The sequence below is a fragment of the Bos indicus x Bos taurus genome, chromosome 2 (genome assembly GCF_003369695.1).
Source record: "Bos indicus x Bos taurus breed Angus x Brahman F1 hybrid chromosome 2, Bos_hybrid_MaternalHap_v2.0, whole genome shotgun sequence".
In the NCBI taxonomy this organism is placed as follows: domain Eukaryota; kingdom Metazoa; phylum Chordata; class Mammalia; order Artiodactyla; family Bovidae; genus Bos; species Bos indicus x Bos taurus.
The window spans coordinates 109311468-109337031 of NC_040077.1; positions in this window are offsets into that span (position 1 = coordinate 109311468).

Sequence of the window (25564 nt, forward strand, 5' to 3'; positions counted from 1 at the left end):
CCTGGAGAAGGAAATGACAACCCACTCCAGTATTCTTGCTTAAGAAATTCCATGGGCAGAGGAGCCTGGTGGACTGCAATCCATAGGTTGCAAAGACAAGACTGAGCTGAGGAGTACACACACACATTGATTCATCAGTGTATAACAAATGTACCATACTAATGCTAATAATAGTTGTTGCTGAGTTGATGAGTCGTACCCAACTCTTTCCGACCCTATGGATGGTAGCCCATGAGGCTCCTCCGTTTGTGGGATTTCCCAAGCAAAAATATTGGAGTGGGTTGCCATTTGCCAATAAGAGAAGGAGACCTTAATAATAGTGGAAATTTTGTTCCACAAGTGTGGGCTTTCCTGGTGACTCAGTGGTAAAGAATCTGCCTGACAATGCAAGAGACTCAGGAAACATGGGTTCAGTCCCTGGGTTGGGAAGATCCCCTGGAGAATGAAATACTCCAGTATTCTTGCCTGGAAAATCCTATGGACAGAGGAACCTGGCAGGCTACAGCCCCTGAGATCTCTGAAGAATCAGGCATGACTGAGCATGTGTGGGATGTGTGCCCGTGTATACACACACACACACACACACATAAAGATATATCAGTAGCATTATAGATAAATGAACTCAAAGTCAAACATACTTTTGTCAAATCTTAATTCCACCTACCATTTATTCAATGTATGACCTTAGTTAAGTTATACAATCTCACTGAGCCTCAGTGTCCTTGTCCACAACATGAGCAATCATAGTATCTACCTATAATATCTGCCTCACATTATTGGACTGATTAAAATAAGATTAGACATATAAAGCATTAAGTACACTGCCTGTTGTATAGAAAATACAGGAGTAAATAAAATAATCAGAAATAACAGCTGATTCATCTTATTTTCTACATTACCTATTGTTTGAAAGATTTTTCTAAAAAGTAAATTTGCCATTTAATAACCTAAAGATTATAGTAGTTTTAACATTGAAATATACTCTCCTATGGTTTACATTAATATATGTCTTATTTAGGGGATTAATTTTGTAATATAGGAGATAACTTTCTCAAGGAATGATAAACTAAGGCAGCAAAAGTAATCTCCTTTGCATCTCACCAATCAGGTATCTGTTCATCCTTTGAATTCCATCAATCCTCAATTCTTCAGGTTGTGGCAGGGCAGAAAACAGAGCTCTGATTTGTCAGTTACACTCCGTAGATATGAGGGCACACAGATAAAATCTATTAGGCCAGCAGGGCACCCATTAATGTCCCAGTGGCAGTAATTAAATCCGGATGGAAAAATAACTACAAATATTTCCCCAAAACTGAACCAGATGTTTTGGCAACAGGATGAAGGCACAAACCTGAACAGCTCCACATGCCACAGACAAAGGCTCTTCAGAAGCAGCTGTCTGTGAGCCATGGGCTGCACACTGTCACCATCTCAACCCGCCGGCCACATTAGCAGCAGAGAGGTCCCCCCACCCCACCCCTTGCGTACCTGCAATCGATCAGAGGCACAAACAGACAACTGGAAGAACCGTCAATTTATTAAAAGCACCTCTAATAATGAAGCAAAATGCGAACACATTTACATCTCCACGTGTGAGGCCACAATCGATTCACAGTGGTGCTCCAACTTAGTCATGCCTCATAGATCATCTTTCTAGGTAGCTCACACAGGATACAATTTCCTAATTAATAGGCAGTAAAAATATTAATTATCGCCATATTCATTTAGTGTTCAATTAACAAATGAAAACTTAAAACACATTTCCACAGCTGGTCAAAGGTGACCTGAGGGACCCCTAAATAACCAACATCATTTTCATTCTTATTTCTTTCTTTCTTTAGATTGTTGCTTTTATTTTTTTTTTCTCTCCCTATTTTGATTCCCTTAAGACATCCACACTGGCCTATTTCCCTTCTCAGCACATCATTTAAATGTCTTGACAAACTGTTTTCCAGTGAGGCAGAGCTCACTCTTGTGCTGGTATGTATATCTACCATGAAGCTATCATGATATCCTGTCATGAAATGAGATGAGAAAAGTTATTTGATCCGTGGAGACTTAATAACGGCTGCACTGGTTTCCATCAGCAAAGGCCAGCAGCAGAGGGTAAGAGGAGACCGCAATCAGCTGGACTTTAATTCAGTGCAGTGTGCCGACCTGAACATCAAGAAGGCAGAAATAAGAAGCTGGCTAGCCACTGCACTCACACAGCACCGTGGAGCACAGCAGAGTGACACCAGCTACCATCTCCTTAGGCTGGTGAATTTCACTCTGTCAAGTCAATTGCTACCCTGGTACCTCTCTTATGAGTGTTAATTTATCTCCAGTGTTAAGGAGGTTAACGACACTGTTATTTTCTCTGCTACTGAGCTTTACTGCATGTCTGCTGGATGATATTCCGAATAACCTCATCAGAGGAAGGAATCACAGAGAAAACCTTCTTGAACAATAAATAACCTTTAAAAATAACATGTCCTTCAGAGAGAGGAAATAAAGCAATATAATGTTAATTGTGGAGACTATGGAGGAAATGTTTTTCATCCATCAAAAGAGACAGCATAATGGTAGCATGTTCTCTAAAGCACAGTGTTACCCAAAATCCTACATGAAGGACTGAAGTTGTACTTTCAAGTGGTCCCCATCAATTTGAACTGAAATTTCACTAAGGTAAGAGTTAGAGATATTTTCTATTTAGCCTTCAGAATTCTTTTTGTTTTATTTTTCTGTCAAATACTCCAGAGACCTGAGCCTTTTACAGTGAAGAGGCATAGATAGGAAACACATTACCTTAACTCTCTTGGTACCAAAAAACCATATATTCCAAATCTAAGAATTTCCTCCAGTGATCAGCTGAATAAGCCTTCTGCCACTCGCCCCACTGTCCCAAACTCCCTGCTCTCAATTCATGATTTGTGTTGGGATTTGTGGATCTGTTAATAGCTAACTTTCTAAATTTTATGTGTATAAGGATCCACGGAATTATAATCACAATTGGGAATGTTAATTTTAAGTTATCACCTAATATAACTAGAGAGACAGGTTGGAGTCCTCTGTGGCTCTCCAATTTGATGATTCTCACTGAAAACACTGTTCTTGAAATTCTTTGGGAGATAACCAGTTCATTATTCTATAGTTAGACTTCTTTTTCCCTCATAAAATCCTGACCCTGTAGCATGGTTTTAAATTATACCCACAGAGAGAAAAATATCTGCTGTTCATGAACTTTTACTGACAAATTTCCAAGTACTGTATAGCAAATGATTCCCAATGTAAACAGCAATGAAATGTGAATAAAAATGCCAAATCACCTCTTCGCCTTTTAATATTCTCTAACCTGAGGAACAAGGCTGAGTTGGCTGAAGCGTGTGTTAAAATGTTTGCATTGAGGTATATGCCTTCTACCAATGGAGACTAGACATGGGAATTCACCGACCTCAGTCTAAGCCAGTGCTGAGGTCAGAGTTAGCTCTTTCAGATATCAATTCTTTTAGAAAAAGCAGATTACTTACTTTTGCTCCTCTTCACTCTTTCTTATCTTGCATTACCTGTACTTCTTCCTCTTTTGGAAGTCCTTTCCACAAAACAACCCGTAATTCAATCACCTTGTGAGTGCAACATTATAAAGTTAGCTGTTGTTCAGTTGCTAAGACGTGTCCAACTCTCCGACGGCATGGACTGCAGCACACCAGGCTCCTCTGTCCTCCACTCTCTCCCAGAGTTTGCTCAGATTGACGTCCATTGAGTCAGTGATGCTACCTAACCATCCTCTGCCGCCCCCTTCTCCTTTTGCCCTCAATCTTTCCCAGCATCAGGGTCTTTCTAATGAGTCAGCTCTTCTCATTAAGAGGCCAAAGTATTGGCGCTTCAGCTTCAGCATCAGTCCTTCCAATGAATATTCAGGACTGATTTCCTTTAGAATTGACTGGTTTGAGCTCCTTCAAGTCCAAGGGACTCTCAAGAATCTTCTGCAGCACCACAAGAAAAAAGCAGCAATTCTTCAGTGCTCAGCCTACTTTATGGTCCAATTCTCACACATATACATGACTACTGGAAAAACCACAGCTTTGACTATACGGACCTTTGTTGGCAAGTAGGAAACAACAAAGATGAGCTAAAATTCTGATGCTGAAAAGTCAGCTGGGTTTTCTCAAACTGGTTTCCTCCTTTTCTCCAACTTTGCAGAATACAATTCAAACTTTCGTACATCTTCTCAAAACTATAAAATATTTTATGTCATGGACTTCTAGAATTACTCTTAAATAGTCAATATTACCAATATTAGCTCTGTGCCTCCCAGTAGCCACATACAGACACATATATGTACACCTAATATGAATCAGTAGCCACACGCAGACATACATATTTATATATAATTTTCGCCCTGGTCTTTTGACACACAACTCTTTGAGTCATCTATTTTTTTTATTATCCCTTCCGTATGGACGATGGTTTCCATGGCATAAGGAAATTAGCAGAAGTTGTAACCGAAAAGGAAAAGGCTTGGCCAAAGTTAATTTAATATCGGTCAGGTGCTTTAGACTCATGAACTCTTATTACAACAAGAAGAGGTATAAACACGCATACCCTGTGACCACACAAGGATACTAAAACTTAAGAGAAGCCGGGTAATTGTAGGGATTGCACAGCTGTTAGGGCTGACGGAAATGACTTCAAAGCTTGTGCTCTTCATACTCCCAATTTTGTGCACCTTGCATTGTTATGCCACACCCTGCGAAGCTACCAATATCTCCAGGCTAAATGTTAGTGCTGACATCAAATATTTCATCTATTTTGACATTAACCCTGAGCACCTAAAGGAATGTGTTTGGGTTGTGAGTCACTGTGTTTTGAAAACTATCCACATCTCCCTGGTAAAAATTAGAGATACAAAGATTAACTTAACATGCCCATTAGTACTTTGTTTTGTATGGTATATTTTTTCTTATGGGACCTTCACATAAATATGCTCTTGGTTGTAAGCACAGAGAGCCACTTGAGTTCATTTAAGCTCTTGGGATTTGGAAGGGTAAAAGCTAAACAAATTAAAAGGAGAAGGTAAAAGGTCAGGACCAGGGAACAGAAAGGAGGTGAGAGAGGCTGGAGGTAAGAAACAATCTGGGAAGAACCTCGTCACCACTGCTGCTGCACAACTCTGCCACCACTAAATGCAGACCCCAAGGTGCCCACCACTCTGCTGGGCTATGCTGTCTCCAAGCAAGATCACCCACTTGACATTCAAAGTTTTGGATGAGCCGATTAGACTGGTTGAACCTAGGTCGCCTGCCCTTCCTTCCATTTGGCCTTCATGGGATGGAGAGAAATTGGATTGATTCTATAGTAAAATGGTGACACAGCCTCCCACCCAGAGTTGTGTAACAGAGAATCACCAAATCCAGAAAGGGATTCTTCTGCAAAGCAGGTTTCAAAAAAAAAGACAAATATCCAACTAACCTTGAAAGACTCTTCCAAATGGTTCTATTCATTGTAAAGTTCATTTGTATGTACTTGATTGAGTAACAACACTGGGAAATGAATAGTGCTTTCTTTAATTCCTAAGTCTCTGTTTTTCCTTCTTTTTTTTTAATATATCAGTTTATTATCAGATTTTTCCACCAGTATTACGAGTGACCAGTGTGATATGGGAAAGAGTCTCCTAAGGGTTCAATTTATATCTCTTTTCAGTATTTCAACCTGACCATGAAAAATTATTGCTCTTGGAAAAATTAATACCCAGGAGGGAATTGTGATCTGATGGAGCTGAAGATGGGTACTGCTTTCTGATCTATGTTCTGTCACCTACTCTGAACTCTGTCTCCCATCACTGCTCTGAGCCCATCTCCTATATTTGTGAATTAGGGCTAGTAATACTCTGGCAGGTCTCTGGGAGTGAAACGTGATAGAACCCAACAGATAGTAAGCACTCTATGTTTACTAAAGGTACGTTTATCTTTTTGCAGGATTGTATCCAATGGCTATAAGCTATTAATCATCATAATTTCCACCCATAACTACTTCATGCTCTTAATGGCAACTTGATATGCTAAGTATTCTCAACTGGCAGTTCAGAATAGGGTTGCCTTTACTGGGTCTTAGAGCTTAAACCACAACTATAAATTACATTCATCTCAAACTCTTATATGACTGAGATTCTCTCAAAATGAATTCCTTTTGCCCTAAGGTGCTTCATCAATGGATAAACCATCCTGGTCAGGATTACAAGTGTCTTTGTAGCATTTGGATAAGCTGATAGAGTAGAAGTCAGGCACAGAGAAGTGGAAAGCATACTTCCTATCCTCTTGGCAGCTTACAATTTGGTTGAAGAGCAATCAACAAATGCAGACATATATACACTCATACCAATAATGTTAGTTACACATTTGTGCACACTACCCAACAAGGTGGTTTGACCTCAAGGACTCAGTAATCATTAGTCTAGCATAAGCAGGAAAGAGGGAGGTTAGAATTCACAGAAAATGTTGTTTCTTTAAAAGATAGTTAAAGGGAGAGTACAATTTGAATAAGAGAGGAGAAAAAGAGAAGTTTAGCCAAGTAATACAGGATAAGCCAGGGCTTCTGTGATGGCTCAGCAGGTAAAGAAACCACCTTCAATGCAGGAGACGTGGGAGATGCAAGTTCAGTCCCTGGGTTGAGAAGATTCCCTGGAGAAGGGAATGGCAACCCACTCCACTATTCCGCCTGGAGAATCCCATGGACAGAGGGACCTGGAAGACCAGAGTTATGGGATCTCAAGAATCAGAAACAACTGAACGTGAGCACAGGAAAAGCTAAAGTAAGAGGGAACAGGGATGTTTCAGTGTGTGCTGGCAAAAACGTTTTAAATGTACAGAGCAATTGGCGAGGCAAAGAAATCCATGGAGTTCCCCATCTCTCACCTCTAGAAGGAATTTCCTGTCTTTTGATTTTATACCTGAAATTAGTATTGATATGTCCTCTGGTCCCATGACATTCTTGGTAACATCTCTCATATTGAATTAATATATTGACCATAACCATCAAACTATTTTTGAGTCATATTGCTACACTTTGTATAAATTTTCTTTGCCTGTTTTGCAAAGGCATGTCTCAGATTGCCCAGTTTTTTAAAAAAATTATTGTTCAGTCACATCTGACTCTTTGCAACCCCATGCCTGGACTGCAACATGCCAGGCTTCACTGTCCTTCACCATCTCCTAGAGTTTGCTCAAACTCATGTCCATTGAGTGGGTGATGCCATCCAACCATCTCATTACCTTTTATTTACCCCCAAATAGCTCTAGGATCCCTGGAGATTTTCCATGTCTCCCTCCCCAGGACTCTTCTAAGTCTCTGAGCTTCCTCATCCATAAGAAAAAGAGTATTGTAAAAGGAGAATATGGAAGCCTCTCAGGGACTTTAATTTAGATGCCAAAGGGTCCTTAGTAAACAGTACTTTGTGAGCCTCTATTTGAAATGTTATTTTTATGATGCCACCCATGGTAATAGTGCTGCTCCTGAAGTGTTAGAAGTAGGTGGTTAATTTTCACAGTGATTCAGGCCATAGCTGTTAGACTAGGTGTTTATTGTCCTGACTGCATCAGATGACTGCTGATTGTTTTTCTAAGTAGCATCATAAACGTTTTTCCTTCTCTTGGTGCATTTTATTTTCCTCTCTTGGAAAGTCTACTTATGTTTAGTCTCTTGGTACTAAAGGTCTACCTTTATCCTCAGTCCCCATGATAGTCACATTGAATGGGCGTGGGATCCTTGAGGAGACTTATTTTCTGAGTACTAATTCCAAATTTCAAAACATTTCACTTGAGAATTTATTTTCATACTATTTACATCACTTTACCTTTAAAAAATGGTTATGTGAAGTAATTTTGCCAGTGCCACCCCTTGGATTAATGAAATTATGCAACTTCTATTCTAATGGGTTTAATTAAGACTTTCTGGGCATTTGCTACAATAGCAAAGGAACATTTAAAAGACAGTGCAGAATTACTCTCATGGTCACAGAGCAAATGTATACATGACAGTTGTCAGAGATGCTCTTAGATGAGACCAGAGCTCCATCAAGGTTTACTGCGTTAATATTGATGATGGAGCCTCTGAGACTCAGACAGGTGGCCATGCTCACTAACAATCTCATTTAATGAGCCCTAAGGATCCTGGAATAAAAGCCCTATATTCACAATTCAATTTGTTCATGGCCTCCAAAAGGCATGGAATAATGACAAGTGAAACAAGAGCAATATAGATGTCACAGAAAGGAGAAAACACAGAATCCAAGAAAATGGGTTGCTTTTTTATGTTGTATATCTATTACTGAGAGCTTCCCTGGTGACTTAGATGGTAAAGAATCTCCTTGTATTACTATATTTTATTGAAATATGGTTGATTTACAATGCTGTGTTAGTTTCAGGTATACAGCATAGTGATCCAGTTTTATATATATATATCAGTTCAGTTCATCTCTCACTCATGTCTTACTCTTTGCAACCCTGTGGACTGCAGCACGCAAGCTTCCCTGTCCTTCACCAAATCCCAGAGCTTATTCAATCTCATTTCCATCCAGTCGGTAACACCATCCAACCATCTCATCCTCTGTCGACCCCTTCTCCTCCCGCCTTCAATCTTACCCAGCACCAGGCTCTTTTCAAATAAGTCAGTCTTCACATGAGGTGGCCAGAGTATTGCGGTTTCAGCTTCAGCATCAGTCCTTTCAAAGTATACTCAGGACTTTTAGGATGGACTGGTTGGATCTCCTTGCAGTCCAAGGGACTCTCAAGACTCCTCCACCAACACAGTTCAAAAACAATATTTCTTTGGTGCTCAGCTTTCTTTAGAGTCCAACTCTCACACTCATAGATGATTACTAGAAAAACCATAGCTTTGACTAGATGGACCTTTGTTAAAAAAGTAATATCTCTGCTTTTAAATATGCTGTCTAGGTTGGTCATAGCTTTTCTTCCAAGGAGCAAACATGTTTTAAGTTCATGGCTGCAGTCACCATCTGCAGTGATTTTGGAGCACAAAAGAATAAAGTCTATCACTGTTTCCATTGTTCCATCTATTTGCCATGAAGTGGTGGGACCAGATGTCATGATCTTAGTTTTCTGAAAGTTGAGTTTTAAGCCAACTTTTTCACTCTCCACTTTTGCTTTCATCAAGAGGCTTTTTGTTCCTCTTCACTTGCTGCCAGAAGAGAGGTGGCATCTGCATATCTGAGGTTATTGATATTTCTCCCAGAAATCTTGGTTCCAGTTCATGCTTCATCCATTCCAGCATTCCACAGGATGTACTCCACATATAAGTTAAATAAGCAGGGTGACAATATACAGCCTTGATGTACTCCTTTCCCAATTTGGAACCAGTCTGTTGTTCCATGTCCAGTTCTAACTGTTGCTTCTTGGCCCACCTATAGATTTCTCAGGAGGCAGGTAAGGTGGCCTGATATACCAATCTCTTTCAGAATTTTCCACAGTTTGTTGTGATCCACACAGTCAAAGGCTTTGATATAGCCTATAAAGCAGAAATAGATGTTTTTCTGGAAATCTCTTGCTTTTTCAATGATACAATGGATGTTGGTAATTTGATCTCTGATTCCTCTGGCTTTTCTAAATCCAGCTTGAACATCTGGAAGTTCATGGTTCACGTAATGCTGAAGGCTGGCTTGGAGAATTTTGAGCATTACTTTACTAACGTGTGAGATGAGTGCAATTGTGTGGTAGTTTGAGCATTCTTTGGCATTGCCTTTCTTTGGGACTGGAATGAAAACTTACCTGTTGCAGTCCTGGGGCCAGTGCTGAGTTTTCCAAATTTGCTGGCATATTGAGTGCAGCACTTCCACAGCATCATCTTTTAGGATTTGAAATAGCCCAACTGCAATACCATACTTTCACTAGCTTTGTTTGTAGTGATGCTCTCTAAGGCTTGCTTGACTTCCCATTCAAGGATGTCTGGCTCTGGGTGAGTGATCACATCATCGTGGTTATCTGGGTCATGAAGGTCTTTTTTGTATAGTTCTTCTGTGTATTCTTGCCACCTTTTCTTAGAATCTTCTGCTTCTGTTAAATCCATACTATTTCTGTCCTTTATCAAGCCCATCTTTGCATGAAATGTTCCCTTGGTATTTCTAATTTTCTTGAAGAGATGTCTAGTCTTTCCCATTCCATTGTTTTCCTCTATTTCTTTGCCTTGATCACTGAAGAAGGCTTTCTTATCTCTCCTTGCTATTCTTTGGAGTTCTGCATTCAAATGGGTATATTTTTCCTTTTCTCGTTTGTCTTTAGCTTCTCTTCTTTTCACAGCTATTTGTAAGGCCTCCCTAGACAACCATTGTGCCTTTTTGCATTTCTTTTTCTCGGGGATGATCTTGATAACTGCCTCCTGTACAAAGTCACATATTTCCATCCATAGTTCTTCAGGAACTCTATCAGATCTAATCCCTTGAATCTATTTGTCACTTCCACTGTATAATTGTAAAAGATTTGATTTAGGTCATACCTGAATGGTCTAGTGGTTTTCCCTATTGTCTTCAATTTCAGTCTGAATTTGGCAATAAGGAGTTCATGATCTGAGTCACAGTCAGCTCCTGGTCTTGTTTTTGTTGTCTGTATAGAGTTTCTCCATCTTTAGCTGCAAAAATATAATCAATCTGATTTCAGTGTTGACCATCTGGTGATGTCCATGTGTAGAGTGTTTTTGGAAGAGGGTGTTTGCTATGACCAGTGCATTCTCTTGGTAAAACTGTTAGCCTTTGACCTGCTTCATTCTGTGTCCAAAGTCAAATTTGCCTGTTACTCCAGGTATCTCTAGACTTCCTACATTTGCACACCAGTCCCCTATAATGAAAAGGACATCTTTTTTGGGTGTTAGTTCTAAAAGGTCTTATAAGTCTTCACAGAACAGTTCAACTTCAGCTTCTTCAGCATTACTGGTTGGGGCATAGACTTGGATTACTGTGATACTGAATGGTTTGCCTTGGAAACAAACAGAGATCATTCTGTCGTTTTTGAGACTGCATCCAAGTACTGCATTTCGGACTCTTCTGTTGATTATGATGGCTACTCCTCCTCTTCTAAGGCATTCTTGTCCACTGTAGTAAATATAATGGTCATCTGAGTTAATCCAATTTCTGTTGATGGGCAGGACTGTGTTCCCTTCCTGTTGTTTGACCTGAGGCCAAGCTATGGTGGAGGTAATGATGATAAGGCAACCTCATTCAAGAAGTCCCATGTTAGCACTGCAGCAGTCAGTGCCCCCAACCCTGCAGCATGCCACCATTGCCCCATGCCTCCACTGGAGACTCCTGGATACTCACAGATACTCATATATAGACATAGATATGTATGTGTGTGTGTGTGTTGGAGAAGGAAATGGTAACTCACTCCAGTATTCTTGCCTGGGGAATCCCAGGAACAGAGGAGCCTCATGGGCTGTTGTCTATGGGGTTGTACAGAGTCGGACATGACTGAAGCAACTTAGCAGCGGCAGCAGCAGCATATATATGTGTGTATAGAGGAAAACCACAGAATGGGAAAGACTAGGGATCTCTTCAAGAAAATCAGAGATACCAAAGGAACATTTCATGCAAAGATGGGCTCGATAAAGGATAGAAATGGTATGGACCTAACAGAAGCAGAAGATATTAAGAAGAGATGGCAAGAATACACAGAAGAACTGTACAGAAAAGAGCTTCACGACCCAGATAATCACGATGGTGTGATCACTGACCTAGAGCCAGACATCCTGGAATGTGAAGTCAAGTGGGCCTTAGAAAGTATCACTACAAACAAAGCTACTGGAGGTGATGGAATTCCAGTTGAGCTATTCCAAATCCCGATAGATGATGCTGTGAAAGTGCTGCACTCAATATGCAAGCACATTTGGAAAACTCAGCAGTGGCCACAGGACTGGAAAAGGTCAGTTTTCATTCCAATCCCAAATAAAGGCAATGCCAAAGAATGCTCAAACTACCGCACATTTGCACTCATCTCACATGCTAGTAAAGTAATGCTCAAAATTCTCCAAGCCAGGCTTCAGCAATATGTGAACCGTGAACTTCCTGATGTTCAAGCTGGTTTTAGAAAAGGCAGAAGAACCAGAGATCAAATTGCCAACATCCACTGGATCATAGAAAAAGCAAGAGAGTTCCAGTAAAGCATCTATTTCTGCTTTATTGAATATGCCAAAGCCTTTGACTGTGTGGATCAGAATAAACTGTGGAACATTCTTCAAGAGATGGGAATACCAGACCACCTGATCTGCCTCTTGAGAAATTTGTATGCAGGTCAGGAAGCAACAGTTAGAACTGGACATGGAACAACAGACTGGTTCCAAATAGGAAAAGGAGTACGTCAAGGCTGTATATTGTCACCCTGCTTATTTAACTTATATGCAGAGTACATCATGAGAAACGCTGGACTGGAAGAAACACAAGCTGGAATCAAGATTGCCAGGAGAAATATCAATAACCTCAGATATGCAGATGCCACCACCCTTATGGCAGAAAGTGAAGAGGAACTAAAAAGCCTCTTGATGAAAGTGAAAGTGGAGAGTGAAAAAGTGAGCTTAAAGCTCAACATTCAGAAAATGAAGATCATGGCATCCGGTCCCACCACTTCATGGGAAATAGATGGGAAACAGTGGAAACAATGTCAGACTTTATTTTGGGGGGCTCCAAAATCACTACAGATGGTGACTGCAGCCATGAAATTAAAAGACGCTTACTCCTTGGAAGGAAAGTTATGACCAATCTAGATAGCATATTGAAAAGCAGAGACATTACTTTGCCAACAAAGGTCCGTCTAGTCAAGGCTATGGTTTTTCCTGTGGTCATGTATGGATGTGAGAGTTGGACTGTGAAGAAGGCTGAGTGCCGAAGAATTGATGCTTTTGAACTGTGGTGTTGGAGAAGACTCTTGAGAGTCCCTTGGACTGCAAGGAGATCCAACCAGTCCATTCTGAAGGAGATCAGCCCTGGGATTTCTTTGGAAGGAATGATGCTAAAGCTGAAACTCCAGTACTTTGGCCACCTCATGCGAAGAGTTGACTCATTGGAAAAGACTCTGATGCTGGGAGGGATTGGGGGCAGGAGGAGAAGGGGACGACTGAGGATGAGATGGCTGGATGGCATCACTGACTCGATGGATGTGAGTCTGAGTGAACTCCGGGAGTTGGTGATGGACAGGGAGGCCTGGCGTGCTGCGATTCATGGGGTAGCGAAGAGTCGGACACGACTGAGCAACTGATCTGATCTGATCTGATCTGATACATATGTGTGCATCTATTTTTTTCAGATTCTTTCCCCTTATCAGTTCAGTTTAGTTCAGTCTCTCAGTCGTGTTGGACTCTTTGTGACCCCATGGACTGTAGAACATCAGGCCTCACTGTCCATCACCAACTCCCAGAGTTTACTCAAACTCATGTCCATCGAGTTGGTGATGCCATCCAACCATCTCATCCTCTGTCATCCCCTTATCCTCCCACTTTCAATCTTTCCCAGCATCAGGCTCTTTTCAAATAAGTCAGTTCTTCACATCAGGTGGCCAGAGTACTGCAGTTTCACCTTCAGCATTAGTCCTTCCAATGAATACTCAGGACTGATTTCCTTTAAGATGGACTGGTTGGATCTCCTTGCAGTCCAAGGAACTCTCAAGAGTCTTCTTCAACACCACAGTTCAAAAACATCAATTCTTCAGAGCTCAGCTGTCTTTATAGTCCAGCTCTCACATCCATACATGACAACTGGAAAAGCCATAGCTTTGACTAGACAGACCTTTGTTGAAAAAGTAATATCTCTGCTTTTGAATATGCTGTCTAGGTGGGTCATAACTTTCCTTCCAAGGAGTAAGCGTCTTTTAATTTCATGGCTGCAGTCACCATCTGCAATGATTTTGGAGCCCAAACAAATGAAGTCTGACTGTTTCCATTGTTTCACTATGTTTGCCATGAAGTGATGGGACCAGATGTCATGATCTTAGTTTTCTGAATGTTGAGCTTTAAGCCAACTTTGTCACTCTCCTCTTTCACTTTCATTAAGAGGCTTTTGAGTTCCTCTTCACTTTCTGCCATAAGTGTGGTGTCATCTGCATATCTGAGGTTATTGATATTTCTCCCAGCAATCTTGATTCCAGCTCGTGCTTCATCCAGCCCAGCGATTCTCATGATGTACTCTGCATATAAGTTAAATAAGCAGGGTGACAGTATACAGCCTTGATGTACTACTTCCCCAATTTGGAACCAGTTCCCCTTATAGGTTGTTACAAAATACTGAGTATAGTTCCCTGTGCTATAGAGTAAGACCATATTGGTTATTATTTTATATATAAAATATGTATATTTAAAATGTGTATGTATGTTAATCCCATCCTCCTAATATATTCCTCCTACTCCTTCCCCTTTGACAGCCATGAGTTTGTTTTCTATTTCTGTTTTGTAAATAAGTTCATTTGTATCTTTTTCTTTCAGATTCTACATGCCAGTGATATCTTATGGCATTTGTCTTTCTCTGCTGGGCTTACTTCATTTAGTTTGATAATCTCTATTTCCATCTAATAGTGCCATGTTGCTGCAAATGGCACTATTTTTTAAATACCTTTCCACAGAATTCTCTGACCTGTTTTGTTGTTCATGTTTAAGTGCTATTCTCCCCAAAGATTGGCCATCAACTGCATATGCGTTGAAGGAGGAAAATCTTGCCTGTCTTATATTATTTTGTATTCACTTTTTTCACTTAGCCTAAATTGAAGGCTTATCGTGATGCAATCAAGCTACATTCTGCCCTTTCCAAACTGTAGAAGAAAAATAAAAAAGAAGAAAAAGAGGGATTGAGTTTGAGGGAGATGCTTGTATATCAAATGCCCAATTATCAACACCCACCCACCCATTTGTTAAAATGACACCTTGAGTACCCCAGGTATGTTAGTTCTCTTCTGCATGTAACCAATTACCTCAAAACTTAGTACTATGAAAGAGAAAACATTTATCACATTCCCCGTCCCATGCACCGTAGCTGGGTGCTTCTAACTCAAGGTCTCTAGAGCGATTGCAGGCTTATCTAAAGTTTGATTTGAGGAGAATCTGCTTCCAAGCTCACTCACCTGGTGTTGGCAATTCTTAGTTCTTTGCTAGCTGTTGGACTGAGGGCATCAGTTTCTTGTTGGCTGTTGGCCAGAGACCCACCTCTTTCAGTTCCTTTCCGTATAAGCCTCTCCACTGTCATACCATAGTGTGGCAGCTGTCTTCCTTCAGCTGAACACAAGAGAGCAAGAACACAAGAGAGAGTGCTGAAGATGAAAGCCATGATCTTTTTGTAACTTGATCTAGGAAATGACACCCCATCACTTTCGCCATATTTTATTTGTTAGCGTCAACAGGACCAGCCCACACTCAAAGGGCTATGAATGCTAAAGAGAAAGGATTTACTGCAGGCCATGTGAGAGGCTATCTACCACAGCTACATATAGGCCTGGAGATGTTAAGAACATTTTCTTGCCAATGAAGAGATAAAGATTAGAAGTAAAGTTCTCAATACATTCAATGAAGCTGAAGTGTTCCTATGTCCTGGTTTTCCCAAGAGAATCATGACTTGAGCCTATTGTTTTGGCATGACTATGAATAAATGTCTCCATTCACTTTCAAAATTGCCCAAATTTGAATGATAAATTATATCTAAGCTATTCAATCAAACTTTCTTTACTTATGTTAATACTCTACATCTGTGTTGTTCAAAATGCAGAAATGTATAATGACTGAACACAAAATATAGCTAGTACAATTGAGCAATTGAATTTTAAATTTCATGTAAATAGCCCTATATAGTCAGTAACTACTGTACTGGACAGAGTAATACTGTGTGGTTGGGATTCTCCAGGCAAGAATACTGGAGTGGGTTGCCATGCCCTCCTCCAGGGGATCTTCCCAACCCAGAGATTGAAACCAGGTCTCCGCATTGCAAGCAAATTCTTTAACATCTGAGCTACCAGAGAAGCCCAAGAATACTGGAGTGGGTAGCCTATCCCTTCTCCAGGGGATCTCCCTGACCCAGGAATCAAACTGGGGTCTCCTGCATTGCAGGTGGCTTCTTTACCAGGTGAGCTACCAGGGAAGGCCACTCAAAGGCTAGCCCTTTTCAATGGGTTAGAGAATCTGAGGTTGAAATTTGTTCAGTTTGATCCCCTTCTGCTTAATGTGGAGATATGGAGCGAATCATTTTAGCTCTCTAGACATCAAATGAGGAACACTTATCTATAAAAAGAAGTCAAACCTCTCAGAAGCTGTGATTTTACCTCTTATCCTTTCTTGCCATTTCAGTCACTTTGGTGAGAACGCTATCCTCGGTTACTAATTTTCCACAAACCTGCTTTTGCTAAATTCATGGATGACCTCTAATTTGACATTCTCCATAGGAGGAAGCACAAGCTGGAATCAAGATTGCTGGGAGAAATATCAATAACCTCAGATATGCAGATGACACCACCCTTATGACAGAAAGTGAAGAAGAACTAAAGAGCCTCTTGATGAAAGTGAAAGAGGAGAGTGAAAAAGTTGGCTTAAAGCTCAATGTTCAGAAAATGAAGGTCATGGCATCTGGTCCCATCACTTCATGGCAAACAGATGGGGAAAAATTGGAAACAGTCACTGACTTTGTTATTCTGGGCTCCAAAATCACTGCAGATGGTGATTGCTGCCATGAAATTAAAAGATGCTTACCCCTTGGAAGGAAAGTTATGGCCAACCTAGACAGCATATTAAAAAGCAGAGACATTACTTTGCCAACAAAGATCCATCTAGTCAAGACTACGGTTTTTCCAGTAGTCATGTATGGGTGTAAGGGTTGGAATATAAAGAAAGCTGAACGCTGAAGAATTGATGCTTTTGAACTGTGGTGTTGGAGAAGACCCTTGAGAGTCTCTTGGACTGCAAGGAGATTCAACCAGTCCATCTTAAAGGAGATCAGTCCTGGGTGTTCATTGGAAGGACTAATGTTGAAGCTGAAACTCCAATACTTTGGCCACCCGATTCAAAAAGCTGACTCTTTGGAAAAGACCCTCATGCTGGGAAAGATTGAGGGCAGGAGGAGAAGGGGATGACAGAAGATGAGATGGTTGGATGGCATCACTGACTCGATGGACATGAGTTGAGTAAACTCTGGGAGTTGGTGATGGGCAGGGAGGCCTGGCATGCTGCGGTTCATGGAGTGACAAAGAGTCGGACACAACTGAGCTACTGAACTAATACATTTTTTTTTCATTTTTACTTTGCATTGGATTATTGTTGATTTACAATGTTGTGTTAGTTTCAGGTGTATAACAATATGATTCAGTTATACGTATACATATATCTCTTCTTTTTCAAATTCTTTTCCTATTTCAGTTCAGTTCAGTTCAGTCGCTCAGTCATGTCCGACTCTTTGTGACCCCATGAATCGCAGCACACCAGGCCTCCCAGTCCATCACCAACTCCCGGAGTTCACTCAGACTCACGTCCATCGAGTCAGTGATGCCATCCAGCCATCTCATCCTCTGTCATCCCCTTCTCCTCCTGCCCCCAATCCCTCCCAACATCAGGGTCTTTTCCAATGAGTCAGCTCTTCACATGAGGTGGCCAAAGTACTGGAGTTTCAGCTTTAGCATCATTCCTTCCAAAGGAATCCCAGGGCTGATCTCCTTCAGAATGGACTGGTTGGATCTCCTTGCAGTCCAAGGGACTCTCAAGAGTCTTCTCCAAAACCACAGTTCAAAAGCATCAATTCTTCGGTGCTCAGCCTTCTTCACAGTCCAACTCTCACATCCATACATGACCACAGGAAAAACCATAGCCTTGACTAGACGGACCTTTGTTGGCAAAGTAATGTCTCTGCTTTTCAATATGCTATCTAGGTTGGTCATAAGTTTCCTTCCAAGGAGTAAGCGTCTTTTAATTTCATGGCTGCAGTCACCATCTGCAGTGATTTTGGAGCCCAAAAAAATAAAGTCTGACACTGTTTCCAATGTTTCCCCATCTATTTCCCATGAAGTGATGGGACCAGATGCCATGGTCTTCGTTTTCTGAATGTTGAGCTTTAAGCTCACTTTTTCACTCTCCACTTTCACTTTCATCAAGAGGCTTTTGAGTTCCTCTTCACTTTCTGTCATAAGGAAGGTGTCATCTGCATATCTGAGGTTATTGATATTTCTCCCTGCAATCTTGATTCCAGCTTGTGTTTCTTCCAGTCCAGCGTTTCTCACGATGTACTCTGTATATAAGTTAAATAAGCAGGCTGACAGTATACAGCCTTGACGTACTCCTTTTCCTATTTTGAACCAGTCTGTTGTTCCATGTCCAGTTCTAACTGTTGCTTCCTGGCCTGCATACAGATTTCTCAAGAGTCATTACAAAAAAATGAGCAGAATTCCCTGTGCTATACATTAGGTCCTGTTGGTTATCTTTTTAAATATGTGTGGGCCTGCTAAGTTGCTTCATTTGTGTCTGACTCTTTGGGACCCCATGGACTGTACCCCACCAGGCTCTCTTGTTGATGGGATTCTCCAGGCAAGAATACTGAAGCTAGTTGCCATCCCCTCCTCCATTTTAAATAGTGTTTAACTGTCAATCCCAAACTCCCAATTGATGTTTTTAAATCTCATCTTTTAAATTTCTGATCATTCCTGGGTTTTGAAGCATTTTTCTCATGATGTCTGTGACATCAATCACTATTGCTCTTCCTTTCATCTCTCTGGTTGGTATTCCTCAGTCTCCTTTATTTCATCTCTTCCTTTCCTTCCTAGCATCTAAATTTAGCAATGTGAAAAGAGTATGTCAATTTTAACTCATGATGTATTTCAGTTCAATTCTTTCCATTTTTACTGCTTTCAGCATAATCCAAGCCATCAACTTATTTATCATCACGGTCTCTTAGTTGGTCTGATGGCTTCTGGTCTTGTTTTTTCCTATTCAGCAAACAATGATCTTTATAAAACACAAGTAAAGTCAACTTCACTCCACTTCTTAAAACCATTAGAAATGGCCCCCAAAACACCACATGATCTGGCTTCAGACTTCCAAGAGCTTCATCTCATGCCATTCTTCCTGACCTCTAGTCAAAGAGGATTTATTGAAGTTCCTCAGATACACCAAACACTTGCCTGGACCAGTGTCTTTGCCTGATTTGTTTTCTCTACTTGAAATATCCTTCCTGGATTTGGCTAACTTCTTTTATCTCTCTTCCAGGTTCAAGTCTTAACCTGTAAAAATCACCGCTTATAGCATCATCCCCAAACAAATTCAGAATATTCTCATCTTTTCTTTCATAACATTTATTATAACAATAGTTTTATTCATTTAATATATGAACTTCTCTAGACTATAAACTATTAGTTAAGAATTTTATCTGTCTTGTCTTGTATCATACAAAACATTGAGCACAGTGCCTGACACATTCTAAGTACTTATTAAATATTTGTTGACTGAATAATTTCCTTCCATAATGTAGTGCACCATCTGGCATTTGTCTCAGCAACTTTTTGAAATGCCTCTGAGGATAAGCTGATGTTGAATTCTCTTTGATGATTCATCTGGGTACTTGAGTCAAGCTCTTTCTAATCTGTTCTTAAATTTTCGGCAGTTCTGATGCTTGGAGAGTTGATGAAGGTTCTCTGGTGTCCAGGAGGATAAAAGGTTCAAAATAAAGGAATTCAACCTGGGTATAGTCATACTGTGTCCGTGGTTTTGTCCCTTTAAGATCATGTTCCCAGCTCCAAGAGTATCACCAAGCAGCTGATAAGAACAATATGCTGAGTATTTGTTGAGTTCTTAACTCAGCCTTCAAATCCATCAGTTTCTTGTTACTTCTCTGGTCATCCCATTCCAGGCTGAACTTCTATCCTTGCTTTCTTTTTCTTCTTGAACAGTTTAACTGATTCACTTGGCTATAGACCTTGCTCTTTTGAATTTTATATGTGATTAATTTTGAACTTAATAGAAGGATACATAGACTACTTTGTCATCTTTCCTGCCTCTATCTTCACCCTCTTGTCCCACTCCATCATATTCTATTAGGTTGCTGTTGTGGGCAGCCTTGATTTGTTTCAGTGTAACCAAGCCTTGCCTTCCCACACTCAGTCTCAGCAGGTGACAAAAAAAATGCCTGCAGAATTCTTCCTCACTCATGTAGTATAAGGCTTTTGGTTTCATTAGTTCATGGATAAAAACTAATTCTGCTATAAAATCTGAGTAAAAACCCATCAGTTTGAGAGGTGTTGGGAAGAAGTCTAATTCTAGCAGTTGATGGCACTCTCCAGGGAGGGTTTGCCTTCTGTGTTTGTGGCATTCTCTTATCACTTTTAAACATCTTCTATAGTTCATGTCACATAAACTCAAGGTTTCACAATCCAGAGAGTCTCTGAGATTCTTCCCCTCTTAATCTTTCTGTCTGTGAATGCCGACTTTCAAAGACTCTAGAAAAGTCCACTGCTTTGTTGTTATAAATTCTCATTCTTTTGCTATAAAGGGCAAGCTCTTGTTTAGAGAATGTTTCCAGAATAAATCTTCCATCCTCTTTTTATATTCTACTACTGTAAAACCACATTTCTATAGAAGCACATCCATATGCATATTCATTAAAAATTCCATTAATACAAAACTGTCTAACCAGCATACATTCTCTGTTACTCAATACTACTGTTAATAAGATTTACAATTCCCTGCCCTGCTGAGGTCCCTGCCCTTTAGCTAACAACACTATGTTGAGGTATCAAGTGTATCAGTGTGTGACCTTGAGCATCATTAAGCTTCCTGAGTCTCAGTTTCTATATCTTTGAGATGGACATAAATAGCACCAGCTGCTTCAATGTGTATAACAGGATTGGTCTACCAAGTGAGAAAGATGTTGGAGAGTATTCCCTGGTTGTCCAGTGGCTAAGAATCCACCTTCCAAGGCCAGGGATGTGGGTTTGATCCTTGACTGGACAACTAAGGGCCCACATGCTGTGGGCAACTAAGCCCATGTGCCACAACTAGAGAAAAATTGTGTGTCACGACGAAAAGCCAGCACAGCCAAAATAAGAAAAAAGGAAAATAAAAAGATGCTGGAGAATTATGCCAGCTTCTCTTGTATCCAGGTATGGTGGCCACTCACCTTGGAGAAGACCTTTATTCAAAAAAGAGTCTCCTAAAAGTCTGATTTGTAGTTATATGAAAGTAGGATGAATAGATTCTTTTTGTCTAGGACAAAACGTCTAACAAAATCTTGCATGGCTCAGTCAAGACTACCTTTTCTTGAGACCTCTGCCATGAAAAGTCAGTCATTATGGAGAAGCAGATCAATCTGAATAAAGAGTCCCAGGTCTTTGGAAAAGGATAATCCAAGACTCGCAATCCTTATTCACAGAGATGCAACATAGAAGAGTCATGTCAGAATGGACCAGGGTAGCACTCAAGAGCTAGGGTCAGGAAAGAGAGAATGTTAGGCTGGCACATTGGTAGCCTTTGGGGCACAAGAGCTGAGCAGTGAAATATGAGCTAGGGAGCTCCAAACGTGTACACAAATTGGATCGCTGCTGTGGCCTTGGAAAGGATAGAGTGAGATATAGCAGCCGGGAAGCCTCATCTATGGATGCTTATGACCAATCTTTAAAAGAAACACTCTTGGTGTTCCAAGAAACAACAGATTCCGTTCTTATGCTCTCTTCTTTTTCCTCCTCCTTCTCAACCTCCTACTCTCTTCAACACTGCACAAAGCATGAAATCCCTTTCAACTAAATAGGCCCCAGTGCTCTTGGAAAAGTTTGAGGTGGTAGGCTTCATAAAGAAAGTACTATATTCCAGGTGAATAGTTCAGGTAAGCAAAGAAGCAAGTAATTTAAAAACATATAGAGGGGATGATATTTATACCTTGAGCCAGTAGATAAGATCATACTGTTTATAATACTGAAAGATATATAAAAAGTAAAAGATATATAGAAAGTGTAAGGTATATAAAACAGTATAAAACACAAGGGCTTTCCTCCGCTTTTGCCTGTGACTTCTTCCTGAGGCCCAATATATCCCCAAATTAGCCCAGATCATCTGAAGGGCTGTCAGGGATCAACCAAGATTTTAAATAAAAATGAATCTTAAAAAAAAAAAAAAAAAACTTTTAAAAGTACTTAGAACTCTCCTTAACTCTGAAATAAGATGGTGTTAAGGGGATATTTCCAAATTTGCTGGCATATTGAGTGAAACACTTTCACAGCATCATCTTTCAGGATTTGAAATAGCTCAACTGGAATTCCATCACCTCCACTAGCTTTGTTCGTAGTGATGCTTTCTAAGGCCCACTTGACTTCACATTCCAAGGTGTCTGGCTCTAGGTGAGTGATCACACCATCGTGATTATCTTGGTCGTGAAGATCTTTTTGTACAGTTCTTCTGTGTATTCTTGTCACCTCTTCTTAATATCTTCTGCTTCTGTTAGGTCCATACCATTTCTGTCCTTTATCGAGCCCATCTTTGCATGAAATGTTCCCTTGGTATCTCTAATTTTCTTGAAGAGATCTCTAGTCTTTCCCATTCCATTGTTTTCCTCTATTTCTTTGCATTGATCACTGAGGAAGGCTTTCTTATCTCTTCTTGCTATTTGTTGGAACTCTGCATTCAGATGTTTATATCTTTCCTTTTCTCCTCTGCTTTTTGCTTCTCTTCTTTTCACAGCTATTTGTAAGGCCTCCCCAGACAGCCATTTTGCTTTTTTGCATTTCTTTTCCATGGAGATGATCTTGATCCCTGTCTCCTGTACAATGTCACGAATCTCAGTCCATAGTTCATCAGGCACTCTATCTGTCAGATCTAGTCCCTTAAATCTGTTTCTGACTTCCACTGTATAATCATAATGGATTTGATTTAGGTCTCAGTCTTCATTCCAATCCCAAAGAAAGGCAATGCCAAAGAATGCTCAAACTACCGCACAATTCCACTCATCTCACACACTAACAAAGTAATGCTCAAAATTCTCCAAGCCAGGTTTCAGCAATACGTGAACCACGAACTTCCAGATGTTCAAGCTGGTTTTAGAAAAGGCAGAGGAACCAGAGATCAAATTGCCAACATCTGCTGGATCATCAAAAAAGCAAGAGAGTTCCAGAAAAACATCTATTTCTGCTTTATTGACTATGCCAAAGCCTTTGACTGTGTGGATCACAATAAACTTTGGAAAATTCTTCAAGAGATGGGAATACCAAACCACCTGACCTGCCTTTTGAGAAACCTATATGCAGGTCAGGAGGTAACAGTTAGAACTGGACATGGAACAACAGACTGGTTCCAAATAGGAAAAGGAGTTCATCAAGGCTGTACATTGTCACCCTGCTTATTTAACTTCTTTGCAGAGTACATCATGAGAAATGCTGGGCTGGAAGAAGCACAAGCTGGAATCAAGATTGCCGGGAGAAATATCAATAACCTCAGATATGTAGATGACACCTTCCTTATGGCAGAAAGTGAAGAGGAACTAAAAAGCCTCTTGATGAAAGTGAAAGAGGAGAGTGAAAAAGTTGGCTTAACATTCAGAAAATGAAGGTCATGGCATCTGGTCCCATCACTTCATGGGAAATAGATGGGGAAACAGTGTCAGACTTCATTTTTTGGGGCTCCAAAGTCACGGCAGATGGTGACTGCAGCCATGAAATTAAAAGACGCTTACTCCTTGGAAGGAAACTTATGACCAACCTAGATAGCATATTGAAAAGCAGAGACATTACTTTGCCAACAAAGGTCCATCTAGTCAAAGCTGTGGTTTTTCCTGTGGTCATGTATGGATGTGAAAGTTGGACTGTGAAGAAAGCTGAGCACCGAAGAATTGATGCTTTTGAACTGTGGTGTTGGAGAAGACTCTTGAGAGTCCCTTGGACTGCAAGGAGATCCAACCAGTCCATTCTAAAGGAGATCAATCCTGGGTGCTCTTTGGAAGGAATGATGCTAAAGCTGAAACTCCAGTAGTTTGGCCACCTCATGTGAAGAGTTGACTCACTGGAAAAGACTCTGATGCTGGGAGGGATTGAGGGCAGGAGGAGAAGGGGACAACAGAGGATGAGATGGCTGGATGGCATCACCGACTCGATGGACATGAATTTGAGTGAACTCCAGGAGATGGTGATGGACAGGGAGGCCTGGCGTGCTGCAATTCATGGGGTCGCAAAGAGTCAGACACGACTGAGTGACTGAACTGAACTGAACTGAACTGAAGGGGATATTTGAGACATGAACTTCAGACTAAGGAATAACATAAACTAGCTCAGAATTTGCATGGCAAAAGTTAAGGCAAGGCCTTTATAATAATCTCCCAGTTCTCATGGAAATATTAAGAAATAATGAGGAACAGTCAAGATACCACGGTCCCCTGGGTGCTGTACCTTATCTCTGATGGGAAATGGCTCCCATCTTCTATGTGTCCATGAGAGATTAAAGTTTGAGGTCCAAGGATTTCCAATCTTAGCCACATTTGGGTCTTAAACTAGCTTCCCAGCTACAGCCCCCCTCCAAACTGTTTCACAGAGACCACCATCCTTAGCCAAGCTCCTGCAGCCACACTTCAGACAAGGTCTCTTCTTAGGCATCATGATGTAGCCCAGCCTTTTTCTCTCCATATAACAACATAATTTGTGTCTGCTCTTCATTTTGTGTTTTCATTGTTCCCTTTCCTTCCAAATCAATATAACCCAACTCTTCTTTTCTACCATTTTCCACACTAATGGTCCTCTGTTATGCTTACACCCAAATTCCAGTTTCTAAAATCAACTTCCTGTCCTACAGGGTATTTCAGACAATTTCAGAATTGTCACCTTGGTCTTCTCATGGCAGCTTATAATGGCACCTGGCATATATCATGAACTTCATAAATAGTTTTAAAATTAACTATTTTTCTCAATGAACCCAGTATATAAGATGCTGTTACTTAAGAATATTTAAGAATATTCAGCCTTGCTGTGACACCTGTCATCTTTTTCAGAAACATTTGTTGCCTTCATTTTCCCTTCTATTTAGTTGCAATTTCTATTATTATCAATAATAATGATTGCTATATATTATTTGTTGATTTATTTATATACCACCTAGTTATTTGCTCCTGCCAAAGAACTTAAGATGACTTATAAGAACATCTGAAATACATATCATAAATTTAAAATAAGTGGAAAAAAGGAAAACAAGAGTACAGGAGTAATACGGGCTTTGAAAGAAGGTGAATACAAAGCCATAGCATAAGAATCTACCCAGCTGCTCTAGGTAAGTCATTAACTTGACTTGAAGGTTCCTAGCTACCAGCCCCAAAGATAAACCCAATCACTTTAACAATTCACAATATTTTGAGAGGAAAACAAGTAACTCAGAAGAAACAATTATTTGTGATTATTGAGATCAGACAGGAATGTCTCACTTGGGGGTCACTGAAGAGTTCAGTGTCATGCAGTGAACCACATCCCCACAACAAGCTTGAAGGGAGCACACAGAAGTTTTATAGGACTATTTGAACAGCATTACTCAGTGAAAGCCCATGGCATCTTTCACAAGGACAGTGGAGAATAAACATCTTAACAGCCCACCATATAAATGTTACGGTGCAGAGACA